This window comes from Pinus tabuliformis, chromosome 1_2, assembly GCF_031772625.1.
Source record: "Pinus tabuliformis cultivar Carrire ecotype Pingquan chromosome 1_2, CPIR1, whole genome shotgun sequence".
NCBI lineage: Eukaryota > Viridiplantae > Streptophyta > Pinopsida > Pinales > Pinaceae > Pinus > Pinus tabuliformis.
The window spans coordinates 552,564,827-552,571,360 of record NC_142298.1 but is presented as its reverse complement, the minus strand read 5'-3'; positions in this window follow the sequence as shown (position 1 = coordinate 552,571,360).

Sequence of the window (6,534 nt, the reverse complement as noted above, 5' to 3'; positions counted from 1 at the left end):
TGCAGAAACTCCTAAATTCCAACTTCATTTATCCCATTTCTGATAGTCAGTGGGTATCTCCGCTTGTCATTGTCCCCAAAAAGAACAACAAGTGGAGGGTCTGTGTGCATTATAGGGAACTTAACAAGGCTACCCAGAAGGACCATTTTTCCTTACCATTTATAGACCAAGTCCTTGATACCATGTCCGGGAAGAAATTTTTCTCATTTTAGATGATTTTAGTGGGTACAACCAAATATAGGTTGCCTCGGAAGACCAAGGTAAGACGGCATTTACCTGCCCTTGGGGAACTTTAGCCTACAAAGTTCTTCTTTTTGGACTCTGTAACGCGCTAGAAAACTTCCAAAGGGTGATGCTAGGAATCTTCTTAGATCTGCTGAATGACTATCTGGTAATTTTCATGGATGGTTTCACCCCTACGGGCATGCCTTTGAAACAACATTAGCTAATTTGGAAAAAGTATTAGAACTATGTGTGCAGACTAATGTTGCTTTGAGTAAAAAAAATGTCACATGATAATGAATGAATGGATCATGCTGGGACATCTTATTTCAGCTAACAGAATTAAACTAGACCCTACTAAGATAGAGGTAATCTTGAAAATCCCAATTCCCAAGACATAAAAAGAGGTACGTAGTTTCTTTGGTCATGCAGGGTATTGTAGGAGGTTTATAGAAAAAATTTCAAGGATTGTATCTCCTTTATTTTCTTTACTTATGAAAGAGGAAAAATTTGTATGGATAGGGAAATGCAAGAAGGCCTTTGCGAAATTGAAAGAATGTGTATCAGCAACTCCTATTTTGTGGGGCCCAAGCTAGAATCTGCCATTCCACATAGCTATGAACGCATATAATACTACTGTGGGAGCTGTTTTGGGGTAGCTGGAGGACAGGAAACGATATGCAATTTATTATATAAGTAACAACTTGACTCCAACTGAACTCAATTACATGGTGACCGAGAAGGAATTCCTTGCAGTAGTGCATGCCATCAATAAATTTCAGCACTACATCACAGGATATCAAGTGTTTGTACACACGGACCACTCTGCCATTCGTTTTTTTATGAACAAACCAATCACTAATGGTAGGATTACACGGTGGTTATTTTTGTTACAGGAATTTGATATAACTATCTTGTATAAACCCGGGAAGGATAATGTGGTAGCTGATTTTATTTCTAGACTGAACATTGGTAGTGAAAGCATGCCTATTGAAGATTCTTTTCCGGATGAATATTTTTTCTATTTTAGTTCACTCACCATGGCATGTAAACATAGCTAATTATCTTGCTGAAGGAAAAATTCCCCAACACTCATCCTACAGGGAGAAGAAAAGGATCATTCAACAAAGTGCTAGGTACTCATGGATAGAAGGAAATCCCTATCACACTAGGCCAGATCATCAGATCAAAAGATGTGTAAGGGAGGATGAAATTTTTGATATCCTTCGAGCTTGCCATGAGGAACCTTGCGGAGGTCACTTTGCAGATAAGAGAATAGAATAGAAGGTGCTCTCAATAGGATACTATTGGCCCACAATATTCTAGGATGCTAAGAAATTTGTGAAGGGATGTGATAGCTGCTAGAGAATGGGTCAACCACTTCAATCAGAGGAGATGTCGTTACAACCACAAATAGTCTTAGAATCATATGAGAAATGGGCTCTAGATTTTATAAGACCAATTAATCCGTAATCACAACAAAAATCCTACATTTTGGTCTCCACCGACTATGTCACAAAATGGGTCGAAGCGAAAGCATTAACTAGAGCTACAAAGCAAGCTATTTCAGATTTCTTATTCGAAGAAATTTTTGTCTACTTTGGAGTACCCAGAGAAATAGTGACAGATGGAGGTCCCCAATTCACATCTCATTTGATTCAGAACCTAGTTGAAAAATATAAAATCTGCCATTGAATCACTTCGCCTTATCATCTGCAAGCAAATGGCCAAGTGGAAAGCACCAACAAGGTTATTGAGGGCATTCTCACCAAGATCGTAGCTAGCCATCATAGAAATGGGGCTGATGAACTCCCAAAAGTGTTGTGGGGATACCGAACTACATGGAGGAACACTACGAGATTCTCACCATACGAATTGGTGTATGGTAAAAATTCTTTGTTTCCTATAGAGTTTGAAATTAAGACATTGGGAACAACGCTACAGGTAAATCTAGATCTGAAAACAACACAAAAACAATGGTTGAATCAGCTTAATGAACTAGATGAGAAATGGTTAGCTGTTATTCAACAAACAAACATTGTCCAGCAACAGAGAGCTAAGTGGCACGATAAATTTATTAAAAAGAAGAAATTTAAAAAAGGAGATTGGGCTCTATTGTATGATTCAAGATTTAAGGATTTTAAAGGGAAGCTCTGCACCAGGTGGCTAGGTCCTTATGAATTTGATGCAGTCTTTGACAATGGGACTATAAATTTAGTAACCATTGACAATGCTAGGACACCATTGTTTGCTAATGGGCACCGTCTTCGGCTATATCACAAACCTGCTTCAAAGGAATCATTCATCAACATTGTCAAGGATTCTGACCTTCAGATTATGAAGGCAGGGGATAATTCCCCTATGCTACCAATTTCTTAATTTTCCAATAAGTGTAACAACTGAAAACCAGCTTCTGTTGGCAGCTGTTACACCCAACATAACAATATATCTATATATATATATATATATATATATATATATATATATATCTAAAATCTGACTGTGAAAACCTCTTCTGGGGCGCAGGAAGACCGATTGTGACAGCTGAAAACCAACTTCTATTGGCAGTTGTTACACATTTCTTTTCTCTCTGTAACAACATTTTGTAACTCGTGTATATTCTACTTTTTATGTTGTTACAAGTTCTATTAGAATATGTTTATAAATTCTCTTTGTAAGTAATTTTACGAAGATTATGTAAATAAAACACACATGTACAAATAGCATGGACACAGGTTTCTGTTACACGAGTAACAATTGTCAACTTGTAAGCAGCCACATCAAAGAAATCATCAACCGCAATAAGAAAAGAAAGAGTGTTCATTAGTGCTATGCGGCGGGAGAAACTCATACAGCTACCACATCACACCAAGTATGTCACATAAAGGTATGTCACTTTTGTCCTCTATTTAACAATTATGGAAATTAAATATGGCATCTCTTTAGACGGCCGAGGACGAACGTCACATTAAACTCGGGGGAGAGGATGAGTCATTTCGTAATCTATGATCTCGAATTTAAAACCAGTAATCATTATTAAAACCTTGTCATCATTATCCCTTTTATTCCAATCATGCCAAGAATTGAAAGCGCATTTAATGCTAGATCTCCATGATCTAGACCAATAATGGACCATACTGTGTGCAGTACGATCCTCTTTAACCTAAAATCCTCGTTTTATTGCCTTTTACTTCCCCAACATCAACCTCAGCGAGCATTGCACCTTCATTCCAAATTCTCAGAGCTAGAACAAAGTACAGAGTGCTGGGGTAGAGATGGGAGGAGCAGTAGTCTGACAGGAGCCCACTTCGACAAAATCTTTGGAGAATTTCCCTGAGGCATGCCAGGTCTTTAAGGAAGTGGGTTGGTTCAAAATTTTCAAATGACTTAAGGGGTCAAAAGAGTCAGTGGCGATGGAATTTGCTCGGAACCTGCACAAAAACCGGATAGAAGTCTGGGGGGTTAAAGCTCGAAGTCACAGAGGAAGTAAATTTGTTAGGTCCCTATATTACTAGTGTAACCCCTTATTGTTATTAGTGCAACCCCCTTATTGTATTATTGTACCCATATAATCCCCATGTTGTTGTTATTGTGCCCCATGGAAGCCCACTATTGTTATTTTTATGCCCCTACAATATTATTGTTATGTAGGCTCTGATTGTATTGGGACCCCATAGACTCCTATATATAGAAAGGAGGTCTTGTCATTTGTATCATCCAAGAATTGTTCATTTGTGTAATGTAAGGAGGCTGCCCCCTCGAAGAGGCTGATTTTGAAGTCGTTGATCTATCTTTTCTATCTTTTGTGAGCTGGTTTCATAAAATTTGGTATCAGAGCTTTGGATTCTAGGGTTTCGCTGCTCCAAACATGTCATCGTGGAATTTTTGCTATTTCTTTTTATGTACATAGTTTCAAAAGCTAAAAGAAAACCCATTTGAGCCAAAATCGTTCTGAACCTCGGGTCTGAATTTTAGATCTTGTCTCACTATTTTTTCGGAGATATGATCTAAGGAAGTTAGGGTTTTGCAAGCTCCAGAATTCCATCGCAAAATGGTCATCGAGGAATTTGCGCTATAATTTGTTTTCTATGAAGGTTAAGACTCTGAAATTAAAATCCATTTGAGCTGAAATATTGATGAAGCTCGAGCCTGAATTTCAGACCTTGTTTTGCTATATTTACAGAGATATGGTCCAAGACATTTAGGGTTTTTGGAGGCTCCCGAATTACGTCCCAAACAGGTGACATTGGGAAAATCATCATAACTTTCTCTCTGAGCATCTGATTGAAATTTCGTAAAAAATTACAGAAAGAGGACAATTTGCAGTGTTCTTTGTACCGCTTTCAGGTCCCAAGGTCGAAAAAGTGACACATCGAACTTCATACAAGTTCACTCTATTGAACCAATCTATAATATGGCCATCGTGGGAGATTTAACACAACTCTTCCTTAGAGAATCCAATATTGATCAGACTTGCGGGGTTGGAAAGAGGATGCAGAGGGCTACCGTAGGATGCAATTTCATACCTTTAAGATCCAAAATTACAGATATACAATAGATTCAATATCGAGCTCCTACAAAGTGAAAAACGATGTGCAATTTTTTTTTAAAGTTTTGCATAAGTTTGATTGAAAACTTAGTTTGAAGGAATTCAAAGGGCATGGAAGCTAACATGCATGGTATAGAAGAAAAAATTAAAGGTAACATGGAAGATTTGAAGACATATTTGACAAATTTTCCACAAGAAATGCTTACTAATGGCGAAAGGGTAGTAAAGGAAACTCATGATGAGAACAAAAGAAATGTTAATCATGATTTCATAGAATCTAACATTGGATTGAAGACCACCATATTCCAAAAATCGATATGAGGAAGTTTGATGGCAAGGATCCCATAACATGGATACTACAAATGGAGAAATATTTTGATCTACATGATGTGCAAATGTTACAAAAGGTGTGTATTGCATCTTTATATTTAGAATCGAATCAATTTTTATGGTATAAAGGGCTTTGTTCTCGTAAACCACTTATCACCTAGTCAATTTTCACGGAGGAAATGATAGCACATTATGAGGATACAAAGAGAAACACCTTCTTTAGCCAATTGATAAATCTCAAACAAAAGGGTTCAATGGCAAAGCACATTGATGACTTCCAAAAATTGAATATAAGGGTAAAAGATATTCTAGAGGAGCATAGGGTTGATGTGTTCATAGGGACTTTAAAGGATAACATCCAACATAAGGTTTGCCTTTGGGAACCTGATTCATTGGAGAAGGCATTCAACTTGGAAAGAAAATGGAAAGAAAAATTATGGCAACAAGGAAACCTACCGCTCACAACTATAAAGATGGAAGTGTTGTTTCTCCTAGCTTTTCACCACCTACAAGGTTGACACCACAACAATTGGAAGAAAAAAGAGCAAAAGGAATTTGTTACAGTTGTGATACAAAATACACTAAAGGTCATAAGTGTGCTGAGAAGAAATTAACTTACGTAGATGGGGAAGAGGAGAAAGAAAAGGAACGAGAAATGTCAAAAGAAGAGGATATACACCAGGAACCAATCCTAGAGAAAGAAGAAATGAATCTAACCATATCTTGTAATGCATTGACATGAATTAACACTCCTCAAACTCTCAAGATAGAAGGGCATATCAAGAAGAAAAAGATAATAGTGTTGATTGATTTGGGTAGTACCCATAATTTTATTCATTGTAAGATAGCCAAGGAATTGAATTGCTTCCTATATCCAACACCAGAGTGTCAAGTAATGGTTACAAATGGAGGAACCATAAATTGCTCTGGAAAGTGCCGTAATATCAAGCTATCCAAGGGAGAATATGTCTTGAATAGTCCAATGATTTCCATTCCAATGGGTGGTGCAGATGTTGTACTAGGAGTCCAATGGCTACAATCTTTGGGTAAGATAGCTTTTAATTTCAAAGAACTTTTCTTGAAGATTTTTTGGGAAGGAAAGGAAGTTGAATTAAGGGGCATTGAAGGGAAACTGGGAAAGATAATCAACTCTAATAGCATGACAAATCTTCTGAAGAAAGAACAATGGGGTGTAATTGCACAATTATGTTCACTAGAGGTTCCCACATCGAAATCATCTATTTCTCCAAATCTCTAGAATGTTTTGGACAATCATTCCAAGGTATTTGAGACCCCCAATGGCCTCCCACCTATTCGTGATCATGATCATGCTATTCATTTGATTCCAGGAAGTGTTCCTCCAAACATTAGGCCTTACAGATATCCCTATGCCCAAAAGAGTGAAATTGAACGTATGGTTGTAGAAATGCCAG